Source organism: Orcinus orca, chromosome 11 (genome assembly GCF_937001465.1).
Source record: "Orcinus orca chromosome 11, mOrcOrc1.1, whole genome shotgun sequence".
NCBI classification, from domain to species: Eukaryota; Metazoa; Chordata; class Mammalia; order Artiodactyla; family Delphinidae; genus Orcinus; species Orcinus orca.
This window is the reverse complement of record NC_064569.1, coordinates 24,157,233-24,173,091: the sequence shown is the minus strand read 5'-3', so window position 1 is coordinate 24,173,091 and position 15,859 is coordinate 24,157,233. Positions and strand designations below refer to the sequence as shown.

The window sequence follows — 15,859 nt, the reverse complement described above, 5'->3', positions numbered from 1 at the left end:
GTGTCCAGCATTGGAGCTTGCTGGTTGTTGAGTGGAGCTGGGTCTTAGTGTTGAGGTGGAGATCTCTGGGAGGACTTTCACTATTTGATATTATGTGGAGCTGGGAGGTCTCTGGTGGACCCATGTCCTGAACTTGGCTCTCCCACCTCAGAGGCACAGGCCTGACAGCTGGCCAGAGCACCAAGACCCTGTCAGCCACACGGCTCAGAAGAAAAGTGAGAAAAAAAGAAAGAAAGAAAGAAAATAAAAAGAAATTATGTTATTAAAATACAAAAATTACTAAAAATAAAAAAATTTAAAAGTAATAAAAAAGAAAGAAAGAAGAGAGCAACCAAACCAAAAACAAATCCAGCAATGATAACAAGCAATAAAAACTGTACTAAAAAAAAAAAAAATGGACAGAGTGACCCCTAGGACGAATGGAAAAAGCAAAGCTATACAGACAAAATCACACAAAGAAGCATACATGTACACACCCACAAAAAGAGAAAAAGGAAAAAAAAAATCTATATATAAAAAAATGGAAGAGAGCAACCAAATCAATAAACAAATCTACCAATGATGATAACTCTAAATACTAAACTAAGATAAACATAAAACCAGAAATCAGTCAGTCGCATACAGCAAACCCCAAGTCTACAGTTACTCCCAAAGTCCACTGCCTCAGTTTTGCGATGATTCATTATCTATCCAAGTACAACGAAGGCAGGTTACATCAAGTTGATTGTGGAGATTTAATCTGCTGCTCCCGAGGCTGCTGGGAGAGATTTCCCTTTCTCTTCTTTGTTCTCACAGCTCCTGGGGTTCAGCTTTGGATTTGGACCTGCGTCTGCATGTAGGTTGCCTGAGGGCGTCTGTTCTTCGCTCAGCCAGGACGGGGTTAAAGGACCCGCTGATTCGAGGGCTCTGGCTCACTCAGGCCGCGGGGAGGGAGGGGTACGGATGCGGAGTGAACCTTCGGCAGCAGAGGCCAGCGTGACGTTGCACCAGCCTGAGGCGCGCCGTGCGTTCTCCTGGGGAAGTTGTATCCTGATCATGGGATCCTGGCAGTGGCGGGCTGCACAGGCTCCCCGGAAGGGAGGTGTGTATAGTGACCTGTGCTCGCACACAGGCTTCTTGGTGGTGGCAGCAGCAGCTTTAGCATCTCATGCCCGTCTCTGGGGTCCACGCTGTTAGCCGCGGCTCACGCCCATCTCTGGAGCTCATTTAGGCGGTGCTCTGAATTCCCTTGCCTCGCGCACCCGAAGCAATGGTCTCTTGCCTCTTTGGCAGGTCCAGACTTTTTCCCAGACTCCCTCCCGGCAAGCTGTGGCGCACTAGCCCCCTTCAGGCTGTGTTCACGCCGCCAACCCCAGTCCTCTTCCTGGGATCTGACCTCCAAAGCCCGAGCCTCAGCTCCCAGTCCCCGCCCGCCCAAGAGGGTGAGCAGACTAGCCTCTCGGGCTGGTGAGTGCCGGTCGGTACCGATCCTCCATGCGGGAATCTCTCAGCTTTGCCCTCTGCACCCCTGTGGCTGCGCTCTCCTCCGCAGCTCTGAAGCTCCCCCGCCCCCACCCCCCTATCTCCACCAGTGAAGGGGCTTCCTAGTTTGTGGAAACCTTTCCTCCTTCACAGCTCCCTCCCAGAGGTGCAGGTCCCGTCCTTATTCTTTTGTCTCTGTTTTTTGTTTTTTCTTTCACCCTACCCAGGTACGTGGGGAGTTTCTTGCCTTTTGGGAAGTCTGAGGTCTTCTGCCAGTGTTCAGTAGGTGTCCTGTAGGAGCTGTTCCACATGTAGATGTATTTGTGGGGAGGAAGGTGATCTCCACGTCTTACTCCTCTGCCATCTTGAAGTTCTCCCCTGTGCTGCTATTTTGAAACAATTTCGTAGAGGATGTGGAGTATTTGGCAGGCAATTATGGATTTTTCTTATGGGAAACATAGGGAAAGGTAGAGAATATTTTACATAAGTCTACATAAACATTATGTTATTCATCAATCAGAATAAGAATTCTTGGAAATAGCTTTCTTTGATCATCAAAGAAATTAAAGATATCATTATAAACTCAGTTTTAATCGAAATTCTTATTTGTAAGCAATAGAAACAGATTTTGACTGGGTAATTTAAGCAGAAAAATATTCTATTTTGGTAAAGGACGGTTGTCATATTTGGAGAAGATAATTACAATATCTAAAATTGGCAGAGAATTAATGTCTAGAAGGAATTCTTATAAATAAGAATAAGGTAAAGAACCAAAAAGAAAAATGGGCACAGGATATGAATAAACTATTCTCAGAAGAAACTCAAATGGCTAACAAATATAACAAGTAAACAATTTATAACCAGGGAAATCAACAGCACTTTACAACCAGATTGTAAAAAGTAAAAAAGTAGGATGGTACCAAGTGCTGGTAAGAACATAGAGAAACAGGAAGCCATGTGCACTGATGGGACCAAAGACTGATGTAGCCATTATGTGTGTTTCCTATGATCCATTAATCCTCTTATAGCATAAATTTCAGAGAAACAAATACATCTGTCCACCAAGGAATATGCATCAGGTTGTTTTTTGAAACACTGTTTATGGTAGTGGGAATTGGAGACAACCTAATTTTCCATCATAGGGGGAGGGATAAATAAAATTTAAAAAGACTATTATGTATTATGGTGTGGCTGAGGCCACGATTACAGGCATATATAAAAATATAGATAGAGCTTCATAGATATCAGAGATAATTAATAAAAAATCCCAACAGAATGACACTCAGCTTAGCATCACTTATGTAAGTTAAAAAAAATAATGCCCAAAACAATGGTATAACTTTTGAAATATATATGTGTATATATATCTCCCTGCACATATACCAAGGACATTAGAGTAGGTTTATTTAGTGATGGTAGTGGGGAGAATGAAAGAATCAAAAAATACAACAATGTAATAAAACAGGAGAGTGGTTTTATATGATGAGAGCATAGGATTATAACTGAATCACTTTTTGTTTCACTTGAGGTCCAGAAGAATTTAAAAAAAGAAAATTAATAAAAGGATATTGGATAATTTATAAATTCCTTGGAGAAACAGAGAACCACGCTTAGTGGTTATGTGATCTGGAAAAATACCCCAAACCATGTCACAGAAGAAGCTGCAGCAACGTCCACTGTGCACAAGACACTTCAGCTTGTTTCAACCCTGCCGTCACTGGATGCAGGATGCTGCCACCAGGACCTCTGCACCGTGGGCCCATGAGCTGTCTTCCTGTTTCAGGTAGAATTTTTTTCATTGCCTAAGTAGCTCTCAGTTCAAAGTTGGGGTGAGAGTATCAATTTTTGGTGCCTATTTCACATATCATAAAATAAATGACAGTTGTCCATCATAGATTTTAAAACACTGAGCTCATTTTGCAAACAATCAGTCATTCAACCATGGAACGGGAACAAGAAAAAATATCTTTACCTTCTTTACAGATGGAGGTCTTGTGAATGTTGGTGAAAAGATTTTCCCCAGAGTTCTTCTTGAGATTTCAAGAAGAATATGTTGATATCAGGAATAAAAATAAGATAAAGAGGTGGCTTGTGAATCTGTGCCTTTACCACATTATGTTAAACACCATAATCATATGTGATTTAGTCTTGGAGATGAATAATGGCAACTGTAGCTGGCACATGAAGACACTGTCTCTTTTCTTTTTCTATAATATGTCATGAAATAAGCATCTTTAAATTATTTATAAATTAATACTTCAATTTTGTCATGCTAACTCTTGTGTCCTGCCATGAATAGAAATTATGTAACCTGGGGGTATGGGACCTTAATATAAAGAGATAGGGGAAAAGGCACACTAGGGACATGGGTGGACAGGACAGGTGGTTACCATACATTATAGATGAGTCATTTTCCTTGAATGAGAGTGTTCTGTGTCGTGGCATCTGTGTGTATGTGCGTGTGCATGTGTGTGGGAGCTAGTGGATGTTCATCAGCCAGGGAACTGGCAATAACGAGAATTAATTCAGTTGTCTCAAATGAAAGACTTTAATAGGCAGGCAGACTGGACAGGGCAAACAAGGCATGGTACGGCATACAGAGGAGCAACAATGAGAAGCCATTATTCCTTAAGACGTGAGGAAGAAATAGTGTGACCAGAGCCTGTTGGGAGCTGTGATTGAGAAGGACACAACTTGCCAGTGGATATAATGGTGCCAGGCAGGGAGAGATCAGGGAATAAATACCACAAAATTTCTCTTCTCTGCCTTCTAACCATCTGCTGTTTCTCCCCTTGGCAAGATCCTACCAAAAGCCAGTCATGAGGGGAGATTTAGTGATGTAATTCATAGGGGTCATTCTCCTTGACACAAGAAGGGCAGCAAAGGTGGAGACTGCGTATGAGTGATTAAATGGTCAGAGGCTGGTGCCTTCCCTCGTTTTGCCATGTAGCATACATTTTTGCCTTTTTGGATGAAGAAACTATCATCACAAACACCAAACAGACACAAAGTTCCACCAACTACAATATAGTGGTGGAATGATGCCATTCAGTCATAACTGTAATATTCAACATTACCACAACTTCTCATTCATACAAAGTGTAAGGAAAAGGGGAGAAAAATAATCAATAAGCACAAAATATGAATACTTGCAGCAGTTCCTGACTCTGTATCTGGTTACCAGGCCAAAGATTACCATCATAATTTTTTTCTTCCTCTATCCAGTCCACATTTCCCTTACTCTCTGCTATATTTTTAGTTGGATGGATGTGGTATCACAAATCTCCACTCCTGAAATATTTGAGATCATAGTCCAGTCTTTATTGGGTTATTGCAATTTCCTATTGAGAAAATGGCTTGCACGCAGGTAGTATAATTGGGAAGTGATCACAGATAGCAATAGTGAGAAATAATGGGAGTAAACAGGAAAAGGATGAAGGCAATGTAGAGTGGGAGGTGCATTATCAAGTCAGTTATCCTATGAATGACTGCAGGTGTTCAATCCTGCAGGTCCATCTGAAGAGCCTTTAGAAATGCATCTTAAACTGGCTTTCCAGGGTATAAAATGGCAAGAATGCATTCTTTGGTGCTCTTCTCCAGTTGGTCAAAGGATAGTCACATGTGTGTTAACTTCCATGAGTTGATGTGCATGAGTACTGAGTGGATACCCAGAGGTGACCCATGCCTGTGTCAAAGAAACCTCAGGACAAGAAGCAAAAGGTACGCAGCAAAGGCATGACGTAAGTTTGCAATTGCACAAAGCTAGTCCGTGACTTATAGAAGTAGTCACAACAACAGTGGCTGGAGTAAGAGCTCTAGCTGATGTGTTATATAAGGTAATGTAAGTACCAAGAATAGAGGTAACAAAGTAATGGCTAATAGTTCAGGGGTGGAGTCCAAGAAACCATTAGAGGGATGTTTAACCTGAATATGATTTTGAGAGAAAATTATCAGGTTTGGAAGGAATTTTAGAAGGATCTGCTTGGGCAAAGGTCCATAGGAGTGAAACCATGTACTATGTGAGAACATAAACAGAAATGCTAATTTTCTCAACATCTCTTATCTAACTGTTCTTTTCATTTAATGATATTTTAATTGTATTTTAAGATATTTGGAAAATAAACATATTCTCAGACTAGGTGATACTGGGCAAGCCTCTAAATATTATTTGGCTTCCATTTCCTCAGCTATACACATAGCCTGTTGGACCTTGTAACCTCTATGTTCTCTTCTGGCTCTCAGTGCTGTGTCTCTGTACATCATTCTGGACATATTTACAGGATTTTACATGGGCATGTAAAATTAGTAGATGCTATGAATCAATTTATGTACATGTGTAAACAATTTGTTTGCACAATGATAGTGACATATAGATTGTCTAGAAATGGATGCTGGAAGAATAAATGTGGAAAAATGTGGGGACTAAATTCATCCTTTTCCTTACCCACTCACTACCACTGACTGGAGAAAATTCTCCACTTGTAATGTGTCAGGAGTATCGATTGTTCATGTAGCATTATAAATATAACCTGTACTAAAATTTTGTGTTTTAAAATTTTCTTCCCTTAAAATATGGTTTGCTTGGCCAGGTAGAGGTTGGATTGGTAAAAATCATTTAAACCGGAAATGTTGGATAGTTTTTTAAGATTCTATTACCCTCTGCTAACTAGTACTCTTGTTATGGAGAGAATGGTATGAGAAATAAGCTGGCTTACCCATAGGAACTGAATATTATACACACTGAAAAATTAAAATTTCATGTTTATAAGCTTTTTAAAAGCATTATAATTAATAGAAATTGTTTTGGATAATGGCAAAGAGTGTAAAATATCATATATTTATATGATATATAGGTGAAATAAGTTAGATACCACTTGCCCTGAAATTCTGTAAAACTTTGTGCTCTACTTCAGTCTTTCTCAGATCCATTATATTTACCATATAAAACAATTTCTTTGTAATTGGGAACACTTTTTAATCATTTCCAACTTTGTCAGCTATTGATTGATACAATTCTTTACTCATGGTGATCATATGATCATTGACAGGTATCATAATTCATGTCAAAATATCTCATAAATTCATCTTTAGAGCTTTGAAAACTTATTCTGCAAAGAAATCTGTAGAATAAGACCGTATTTATTGGACATACTTGCACTTAAAGCAAAGGCAGTCTGTTGTGTTTTCTGGTGCTGCAGCCCAAATATCAGTGAATTTATTAAGTGTCATTAAAAAAAGTCTTTAAAATATTATTGTATCAGCAATGAACAAGTGGAATTTAAAATTACATTACCACCAAGAATAAAACACTTAAATATTAACATAATAAAATATGTGCAAGATCTATATGAGAAAAACCATATAACTCTGATAAAAGATACAAAAGAAGAGCTAAGTAAGTGGAGAGATATTCCATGTTCATAATTAGGAAGACTCAGTATTGTCAAGATGTCAGTTCTTTCCAACTTGATCTACAGATAAAATGCAATTTCAAGAAAAATAATAACAAAGTACTGTGGGTATTTAAAAAAACTGATTGCAAAGAGTATATAGAGAGGCAAAAGACCCAAAATAGTTAACTCAGTATTGGAGAAGAACAAAGTTGGAGGACTGACATTATCTAACTTCAAGACTATGAAGCTACAGTAATCAAGGTAGTGTGGTATTGATGAAAGGATAGACAAATATATCAATGGAACAGAATAGAGAGCCCAGAAATAGACTCACATAAATAGAGTCAACTGGTCTTTGACAATGCAGCAAAGGCAATGCAATGGAGCAAAGATAGTCATTTCTACAAATGGTGCTGGAACAACTGGACATACACATATAAAAAAGGTAAATCTATTTTCAACAAACAAACACTGAGGGAGTACATCACCACTAGACCTGCCTTACAAAAAATGCTAAAAAGAAATCTTCAAGATGAAATAAAAAGATACTAAGTAACAATACGAAACATGTGAAAGTATAAAACTCACTGATAAACGTAAATATCTAGTCAAATTCATAATACTCTTAATAATATAATGGTGGTTCATAAATCACTTTTATCTCTAGTATGAAAGTTAGAAGACAAAAATATTAAAAACAACCATGGGTAAAATAATTTGTTAATAGGTATACAATTTTAAAAGATATAAAGCATGCATCAATAGCATTAAGTGTGGAAGTGAGGAAGAAGTAAAAGTGTAGAGTTTTGGTATGAGAGTAAAGTTAAGTTGCCTAAAGTAGACAACTATAAGATGTTTTATAAAAACTTAATAATAACCATAAAGAAGAAACTCTAGTAGATATGCAAAAGATAAAGAGTAAGGAATCAAAGCACACTGCCACAAAAAAGGCAACAAATTACAAAGGAAGACTGCAAGAGAGAAAGACAGGAACAAACAAACTATAGAATAGCCAGAAAACCATAAAAAAGATGGCAACTGTAAATCTTTATCTATCAAATATTACTTTAAATGTATATGAATTAAATTCTCTACTCAAGGATAGAGTGGCTGAATGAATAAAAAACAAGATCCAACTATACGTTGCCTACAAGAGACTCACTTTGGCTTTAAGGATTTATATAGGCTAAAAGTGAAGGGGTGGAAAAAGATATCCCACTTAAATGATAATCAGAAGAGAACAGGGGTGACTATATTGATATCAGACAAATAAACTTTCAGTCAGAATCCATTGTCAGAGACAAAGAAGGTCACTACATAAAGATAAATGGGTCAATTCATCAAGAGTATATAACAGTTGTAAATATGTATGCATCCAATATTGAGGCACCTAAATAAATAAAGAAAATACTAACAAAAAAAAGAGAGAAATAGACAACAATACCATAATAGTAGGGGATTTTGATATCCCACTTTCATCAATGGATAAATCATCTGGAGAGAAAATCAATAAAGAAACAGTAGACTTGAATAACATTATAGACCAAATTTATCTAACAGACATATACAAAACATTCCATCCAACAGCAGCAGAATCACATTCTTCTTAAGGATACATGGAATATTCTCCAGAGTAGCTTATGTGCTGAATCACAAAACTAGTAGTAACAAACTTAAGAATATTGAATTTGTATCAAGTATCTTTTCCTGGCATAATAGTATAAAACTAGAAATCAATTACAGTAGGAAAGTGGAAAATTTAACAAATATGTGAAGTCAAACAACACACTTGTGAAAAACCAATGGGTCAAAGAGGAGATCAAAAAGTATCTTGAGACAAATCTAAATAGAAACACAATACACCAAAACTTATGGGATGCAGCAAAAGCAGTGGGAAGTTTATAGCTAGAAATGCCTACAAGAAGAAAAAAGAAAGGCCTCAAGTAAATAACTTATCTTTATACTCTTTTAACCTAACATTATCAGGGAGAAAGAAGAACAAACTAGGTCCAAAGTGAGCAGGAAGAAGGAAATAAATATTAGAGCATAAATAAATAGAGAATAGAAATACAACAGAAAAGATTAATGAAACTAAGAGTTGGTTTTTTGAAAAGATAAACAAGACTGACAAACATTTACCTAAACTAAGAAAAAGGAAGGAGGATAAAAATATATAAACTTATAAGTGAAAGAGTAGACAACTGATACCACAGAAAGATAAAATATGAACAATTTTATGCCAACAAATTGGATAACCTAGCAGAAATGGATAGATTCCTAAAAACATAAAACCTAACAAGACTGAATCATAAAGAAATAGAAAATCTGAACAGACCAACAATGAGTATGGAGATTAAAGAAGCAATTAATGCCTCCCAACAAAGAAAAGCCCAGGACCACCTGGCTTCACTGGTGAATTCTACCAAATATTTAAAGAATCAACACCAATCTTTCTCAAACTCTTCCAAAACACTGAAGAGGAGGGAATCCTTCCAAGCTTATTTTATGCAGCCAGGATGACCCTCATACCAAAGACAGTTAAGGACACTACAAAAAAATGAAAATTACAGGTCAATATTCCAGATGAACGTTGATGGAAAAATCCTCAATATAGTACTAGTGAACTTAATTCAACAGTACATTAAAAGGATCATACACAATAATTAAGTGGGATTTATTTCTGGGAGGCAAGGATGTTTCAACATATGCAAATAAAACAATGTGATACACCACATTAACATAATAAAAGATAAAATAGCATCTTCTTAATAGAAGAAAAAACATTTGATAAATTCAACATTTTTTCATGATCAAAAACAATTAAAATTTAGTTATAGAAGGAACATACCTCAACATAATAAATGCCACATATGACAAGTCACAGCTAGTAACATGTTGAACAGTGAAAAGCCGAAAGGTTTTACTCTAAGATCAGGAAAAAGACTAGAGTGCCCACTCTCACTACTTCTATTCAACATAATACTGGAAGTCCTAGCCAGAGAAATTAGACAAGAAAGGAAATAAAAGGCATCCAAATTGGAAAGGAAGAAGTTAAACTGTGTCTATAGATAACATGATCTTATATAGAGAAAACCCTGAAGACTCCACCAAAAATTGTTAGAACAATATTTAGAATAAACAAATTCCGTAAAGTTTCAAGATAAAAAATAAGCTTGCAAAAAATTATTTGCATTTCTATACACTAGCAATAAGCTATTCCAAAAAAATTTTTTTAAATCTCATTTACAATAGTATCAAAAAGAATAAGATACTTAGGAATAAATTTAACCAAGGAGGTGAAATATATGTATGCTGAAAACAATGAGACATTGATGAAAAAAACTGAAGTAGAAACAAACAAATGGAAAGCCATTTCATGCTGTTGGATTGGAAGAATTGATATTGTTAGAATATCCATAATACCCAAAGTGATCTACAGATTCAATACAATCCCTATCAATATTTCAATGGCACTCTTTATAGAAATAGAAAAAAATCCTAAAATTTTGAATGGAACCACAAAAGACACCAATAGTCAAAACAAAGTTGAGAAAGAAGTACAAAGCTAGGACAGCAATCTGACTTTAAACTATATTACAAAGCTATAATAATCAAAACAGTATGGTACTGGAATAATAACAGACATATAGACCAGTAGAACAGAATAGAGAGCCCAGAAATAAACCCACACATATATGAGCAACTAATCTTTTGCAAGGACACCAAGAATGCACAATGGCATTAGGATAGTTTCTTCAGTAAATGGTATTGGGAAAACTAGATATCCACATTCAAAAAAAATGAAATTGGACTTTTAAAATCTTACACCATACTCAAAAGTTAACTCAAATTTATTAAAGAGTTATATCTTATACCTGAATCCATTAATCTCTTAGAAAAAAATAGAGAACAAGCTCTTTGACATCAATCTAGGAATGATATTTTGAATATGATACCAAAAGCATAGGCAACAAAACTAAAAATCAACAAGTGGGATTACATCAAACTAAAAACTCTGCACAACAAAGGAAAAGTAAGCAAAATGAAAGGGCAACCTATGGAGTGGGAGAAAATTATTCACAAACCATATATCTTATAAGAGGTTAACATCCATTTTATATAAGAAACTCATGCAACTCAAGAGCAAAAAGGTCATCCCAGTTAAATAATGGGCAAAGGACCTGAATAGACATTTTTTGAAAGAAGACATACAAATGGCCAAGAGGTACATAAAAAGATGCTCAACATCACTGATCATCAGGAAACTCAAAATAAAATATCATCTCATACCTGTTAGGACAACTCTTATCAAAAAGACAAGTGTTGGTGAGGGTGTAGTGTAAAGGGAACCATTGTACATTGTTAGTGGAAATGTGAATTGGTACAGCCATTATGGAAAGCAGTATGGAGTTTCCTCAAAAGATTAAAGGTAGAACTACCATATGATCCAGCAATTTAACTTCCAGGTATATATCCAAAAGAAATGAAATTAGCATCTCTAAGATATCTGTATTCCCATGTTCATTGCAACATTATTGACAATAGCCAAGATATGGAACAACCTAAGTGTCTATCGATAGGTGAATAAAGAAAATGTAATCTATACCTGTATCTATATCTATATATCTATATATATTTATATAAATATGTAATTCAACCATAAAAAAAGAGATTCTGACATTTGTGACAACCTGGAGGACATTATGCTAAGTGAAATAAGCCAAACACAAAAAGATAAATACTGTATGATATCACTTACATGTGGAATTTAAAACCATGAGCTCATAGAATCAGAGAATGAATCATAGAATCAGAGTGGTGGTTGCCAGAGGTTAGCTGAGGAACTGGGGAGATGTTGGTTGAAGGGTTCAAATTTCAATTAAAATATGAATAAGTTTTGAGGACCTAATATACATCATGATGATTGTAGTTTATAATACAGTTGACCCTTGAAAAACACGGGTTTGAACTGCGCAGGTCCAATTATACATGGATTTTTTTCAATAAATACCTACTACAGTACTACACATACAAGGTTGGTTAAATCTGCAGATGCAAAACCATGGTACAAAGGGTTGACGATAAAGTTACACGTGGATTTTAGACTGTGTAGGTGTTGATGTCCCTAACTCCCTCATAGTTCAAGGGCCAACTGTATTGTATATTTGAAATTTGCTAAAAGAGTAGATCTTAAGTGTTCTCACCACCAAAAAAGAAAGATAACTATGTGAGGTGATGCATACATTAGCTAACTGGATTGTGGTAATCATTTCACAATATATACACATATTAAATCATCAGGTTGTATACATTTAAAAAATCATGTTGTACAACCTAAATATTTACAACACAAAAAATGAATCTAGACATAGGCCTTGCATCCTTCAATAAAATTAACTCAAAATGTACCATAGGACTAAATGTAATGTGCAAAATTATAAAACTCCTAGAAGATAAAAGGAGAAAACCTAGATGACCTTGTATATGGCAATGACTTTTTAAATATGACAGCAAAAACCATGAAAGAAATAATTAATAAGCTGGGCTTTATTAAAATTTAAGAACTTCTTCTCTGTGAAAGACAATGTCAAGAGAATGAGAAGACAAGTCACAGACTGGGAGGAAATATTTGCAAAAGACATCTGATAAAGGACTGTTATCCAAAATATATAAAGAACTCATAATTCAGCAATAAGAAAATGAACAACTCAAGTAAAAAATAGACAAAAGATCTGAACCATCTCACCAAGAACATATACAGTTGGCATGTAAGCATATAAAAAGATGTTCAACATCATATATCATCAGGGAAAAGCAAATTAAAACAATGAGATGCCACTACACACCTATTAAACTGACCAAAATTCAGAATACTGACACCACCAAATACTAACAAAGATATGGAACAATAGGGATTCTCATTCATTGCTGGTGGGAATGCAAAATGATTCAGCCACTTTAGAAGACAGGCATTTTCTTACAAAACTAAACCTACTCTTACCATGCAATTCAGCAATTGCACCCCTTGGTATTTATCCAAAGGAGCTGAAAACTTACATCCACATAAAAACCTGCACAACAATGTTTATAGATTCTTTATTCATAATTCATAATTGCCAAAATTTGGAAGCAACTAAGATGTCCTTCAGTAGGTTAATGGATAAACTGTAGTAAATATTACTAGTAGACACTGGAATATTATTTGGTGCTAAAAAGAAATGAGCTATCAAGCCATGAAAAGAATAGGAGGAACTTAAGTGCATATTACTAAGTAAAACTAGCCAATCTGTAAAGGCTACATACTGTGTGATTCCAACTACATGACATTCTGGAAAAGACAAAGCTATAGAGACTAAAAAAAATCAGTGATTGACAGAGGGAGGGATGAGTAGGTACAGTACAGAGGATTTTTAGGAGAGTGAAACTACTATGTATGATACTACAGTGGTGGGTACATGTCATTATACACTTGTCAAAACCCAAAGAATATACAACACCAAGAGTGGACACTAATGTAAACTATGGACTTTAGGTGGTAACGCTGTGTCAATGTAGGTTCATGGATTGTAACAAATGCACCACTGTGATGTAGGATGTCAATAATGGGGGAGGTTGTGCATCTGTGGAGGCAAGAGGATATATGGGAACTCCATACTTTCCTCTCAATTTTGCTGTGAAGCTAAAATTTCTCATAAAGTTTATTAATTAATAATAAAAATATTATTGTGATGATACTGAGATTGAAACAATGTTTTTCCCAAAAAGCAGTTACCAAGCACTTTTATCTTTTCCATATCTTGGCATTTCACTACTTTCCTAGTACCATCATGGTTGCTTGATGAATTTTAACAGGAAAGAGTATGGGTACATTTGATGAGAGGAGATAAAAATTTACTTAGCTAAAAGCTTTTAACTATATCTTTTCATTTCAACTGTAAACTCCTTAAAAGGAAAGTCCAGGTCTTCTACCTTTTATTTCTTTCTGATGCTACTTATGTAAAGTGGTTATCTGCTCATTTCTTAAAGCATTTAGAGGGAACATTGAATAAAACACAAATAATATCTGAGACAGCAAAGTACTGACAACTTCCAGCAAGTTATCATTAAATAATTCAACTGTGTCAATTACAGATTAGGAAGATGAATCTCAGATTTAAAGTGATAGGCTCACTCTCCCCAAACTATTTTAAATAAAAGCCAAGACCTTTTCCCTTTGTTTGAAACTAGTTTGGGGTTACAGTAAGAGAAACATATAGTCTTATCTGTGAACTTATTTTCTCACTAAATCTGTAGTGAGCTATTCTACTCATAGGCAAATATTTGACAACCTGTGTTTTTTAGGGGTCAATTGAAGGCTAAGAAGGAGGAGTGTAGCAGTTGCTATCATTCATCTACATTTATTTGTGCTGTTTTCTTTTATTAATAGGGTCTTAAATGATTCTCCTGTCGTAGATATCTTTATCGCTGGCTTTCAACATAACCAGAGATTTTCATTATACATTATGTTTTTGACCTTCTTTTAAAATTATATTTACGTGGGCTTCCCTGGTGGCGCAGTGGTTAAGAATCCTCCTGCTAATGCAGGGTACATGGGTTCAAGCCCTGGTCTGGGAAGATCCCACATGCCACAGAGCAACTAAGCCCTTGTGCCACAACTACTGAGCCTGAGCTCTAGAGCCCGCGAGCCTAGAGTCCATGCTCCGCAACAAGAGAAACCACCGCAATGAGAAGCCTGTGCACTGCAACGAAGAGTAGCCCCCACTCACCGCAGCTAGAGAAAGCCCGTGTGCAGCAACAAAGACCCAACACAGACAAAAATAAATAAATAAAAATTTTAAAAAAGTATATTTACCTTATTTTAGGATAATGATCAGCCATTAGTACATGTGCATAGATTTAGATTGATTTGTGATATTAGCCATTGAGTTACTTTCAGAGTCTGAAGAGAAACATTAAAAATGTCTATTATTTTCCCCCGCCCATATCGCCTTGTCAGAGAATCTGTGTCACATGGTCCCAGCTACCTTGGAACTTCTCCCACACCTACTCACACAGTTTACTGAAACAATTGTAAGCCTGATACCAGGGAACTAATCTAAGTGCTTGGGCTTATCCGATCGATTTTTTCTTGATAATTTCAATTATGTCCCAGTCAGCTGAGACTGCCTCTGTTGAGTACTTGAACTGGCAGGTGATATAAAGTTTGGGCTGGGATGACCATGTTTGGGTTCAGTGAAAGTAAAGCAGAAAAGGCTGGTCAGCAGGGAAAAAGGAGACTGAAAATCCATGCAAAGAGAAGATGAGTTGAGAGACCATGTATTCAGGGACAGAGAGAGACAGAGAGATGCAGACTGCCTTGCCTTCTTGGGGTCTTGTGTTAATGGTCCCAGTTTGGAATGAAAATGCTATCTGATATTTGAGTTTTGTGATATATATATATTTCCTTCCAAATAAGTTCCACTTTTTGCAAATTTTGAATAAGATCTACTTCTCTAAGCCAAAAATAAATGTCTGAGCAACTATATATACATATATATTTTTTTTTCCTCAAGGCAGAGTGTAATGAGATAAAAGGAGGAAGAGAAGATGAAAAAGTAAAACATTCAGAGACCAAGGTGGTATGAGAAACCATAGGAATATGGAGCTCATATAACTTATCATCCAAGTGGGGATACCACTGGAAGTGAATTGCAGTGCTTTTAATAATTATGTCAGGACAACAGGCTTAAACCAGGACTGTCCTCTGTAACCAGGATGTATGGTTATCTAAGTCATGAAGGCATCTTGGATGGCTAAAGGAGAGAGACCACCATCCATTGGGAGAAGGGGCACCTGGAGCACAGGGGACTTCCCATTTGTGAGAAATCAATGAAGACAGCCAATTTAAAAAAAAAACAAAACTTTGTTGTTAATTAGCTGTTAACTTCTTAGTTCCTATTTAACTTATTTTCAAATGTAAGATCTCTTGTTTTGGGTTTACTGCTAAAAGAATACAACAAATAAGA

At 36.1% G+C, this 15,859-nt stretch overlaps 1 long non-coding RNA gene across 2 annotated transcripts in view; it reads left to right on the top strand.

The window, feature by feature from the left end:
* The first annotated feature begins 508 nt into the window (after positions 1-508).
* The window catches only part of LOC125960416 (uncharacterized), a 238,570-nt gene continuing 223,219 nt past the window's right edge, over positions 509-15,859 (top strand). Inside the window, exons 1-2 of one of the 2 annotated variants that reach the window (XR_007470065.1) lie at positions 509-1,081; positions 2,996-3,244. This is a non-coding gene — a long non-coding RNA (uncharacterized LOC125960416). Of the gene's footprint in view, positions 1,082-2,989; positions 3,245-15,859 lie in introns of both variants that reach the window. The other variant, XR_007470064.1, reaches the window with a different exon arrangement.